A 2,325-nucleotide genomic window follows, 5' to 3' on the forward strand; every position below is an offset into this window, starting at 1 on the left:
CAAATACACACACTTTAAAATGGAAATGAATTTATTTTCTTTGCTATAAGAATTTGAATTTAAAATATAGGACCCCAAAATGGAGTTTCTTTCTGAAGATTTAAAGTAAGTTTTTGTCACTTTAAAAATTAATTATTCTTGTTATCTCCAAAGGAAATTTAAAAATTTGAGTCTGTGACTATGATTTTTAAAAAAAGGGGAGGGGGGTATGGTGCGGTCGGCTGTGTGAAGATGAAGCTGAATATCTCCTTCCGCGTCACCGGCTGCCAGAAGCTCATCGAAGTGGACGATGAGTGCAAGCTTCGTACGTTCTAGGAGAAGCGCATGGCCACAGAAGTAGCTGCTGATGCTCTGGGTGAAGAGTGGAAGGGTTATGTGGTCCGAATCAGGGGTGGGAATGACAAACAAGGTTTTCCCATGAAGCAAGGTGTTTTGACCCATGGCAGAGTGCGCCTGCTGTTAAGTAAGGGGCATTCATGTTATAGACCAAGGAGAACTGGAGAGAGGAAGCACAAGTCTGTTCGAGGATGCATTGTGGATGCCAATCTGAGCATTCTCAACTTGGTCATAGTAAAAAAAAAAAAAAGGAGAGAAGGATATTCCTGGACTGACAGATACTACTGTTCCTCGTCGGTTGGGACCTAAAAGAGCTAGCAGAATCCGAAAGCTTTTTAATCTCTCTAAAGAAGATGATGTCCGCCAATATGTCGTGAGAAAGCCTTTAAACAAAGAAGGTAAGAAACCCAGAACCAAAGCACCCAAGATTCAGCGTCTTGTTACTCCACGTGTCCTGCAACACAAACGCCGTCGTATTGCTCTGAAGAAACAACGTACAAAGAAAAACAAGGAGGAGGCTGCAGAATATGCTAAACTTTTGGCCAAGAGAATAAAGGAAGCAAAAGAAAAGCGCCAGGAACAGATCGCCAAAGGACGCAGGCTGTCCTCTCTGAGAGCGTCTACTTCCAAGTCTGAGTCCAGCCAAAAATAAGTCTCTAAGGGTAACAAATAAATAATCATACATTGAAAAAAAGGGGAGTATTAATAGCATGTGCTTATTATAACGGTTACCAAGGCTGGACTAATAATGTATCAGAGTTCTATTTATTAAGGTTAAACCTTGAACTTTGAAATCAACATTATATCTAATCTTGAAGTAGAAATATAATTTTTACATACTTTGAATCACTTCCCAAGACAACAGCATGGTAGCTTGAGTTTGCTTTTACATTGAACTCTGATTTGTGGTTTTGTCTTTCTCAGCATATAAGCTGTAAACAAGGTGAAAACTGTTCAAGTTGCCTTTTCTCAATGGGCAAGCTAGTAGAGAGACCCAGTCTAGGCAAAATGAGGCCATATTTTTACATATTAAACCAAGTTAGGCTGGTAGGTAGTTGAGACTCCACCATAAATCTTTGTTTTTAAATTTAAGAAACTCAAGTAATTTAAACTTCTTCCATTTTTTTTACTTGTATTATCAAGTAACTTTCTATCTTTTGTACCCAAACTTATTGTAAAGCCAAAAAAATTGTTAAAGTGAAAGCAGACATTTTAGTTATGAATGGACTAACCTGACAGTGTAACTTCATGAGAGGGACTGGCTGAGGTCTTCTTGATGCTGCTAAACTGTTTGATAAAACTAGAGTCCTTCATCAAGGCCATCACAGAGATCTGAGGATACATTTGACCAGGGAGTACAGATCAAGTGGCCTCTGTACCAATTAAAATGACAGAATTACCCACTTCCTGGACACTCAGCCTGGGATACTCCATGGTAATTTCGATGTCTTTGTTGGGGGCAGAGGTCATCCATCTGCGGTTGTCACAAAGGCAGTGCTAAGTCTACCAGCTGCCACACAACGCAACGTCAGCCTTTGGCCACTTTATTAAACACTTTACGTGCCATATTCAGCAGATCTCTCTAAATATAACTGGTTTTAAAACTTTACTTGATTTCTGTCACTTGCTTCAGGTTTAACCTTGGCAGCATATACAGAAGGCTAAAACTTGTCTCTGTAAATGAATTACATTTGTATTTAGCATGACTTAAACAGTTCCAAGCACTTTAAGGAATGTGATCATTTATAAACAGACCATTAACATTTATGTCTTGATTAACAATTGACAAGTTAGTAGCTTTCATAAGCTTATGATTTTACAATTTCATCCCTGTTAAGTTTGAGCCTTAAATAGTTTGAATGGAAGAAACTTTAGCACAGAGAAACTAGGAAGCTTATTTTCCTGATCACAGTTTCAGTTGAAGATTCTTTAGTGTGGTTGATTGCTTTTGTTCTTTTATGGAGGCCACCACCCAGCCCCCACATAAAA

General features: G+C 38.8%; 1 pseudogene; it reads left to right on the plus strand.

Moving 5' to 3' along the window:
• The first annotated feature begins 231 nt into the window (after window positions 1-231).
• Window positions 232-988, plus strand: LOC127235480 (40S ribosomal protein S6-like; annotated as a pseudogene).
• The last annotated feature ends 1,337 nt before the right edge of the window (window positions 989-2,325 follow it).

Source organism: Phodopus roborovskii, unplaced genomic scaffold, assembly GCF_943737965.1.
Source record: "Phodopus roborovskii unplaced genomic scaffold, PHOROB, whole genome shotgun sequence".
In the NCBI taxonomy this organism is placed as follows: Eukaryota; Metazoa; Chordata; class Mammalia; order Rodentia; family Cricetidae; genus Phodopus; species Phodopus roborovskii.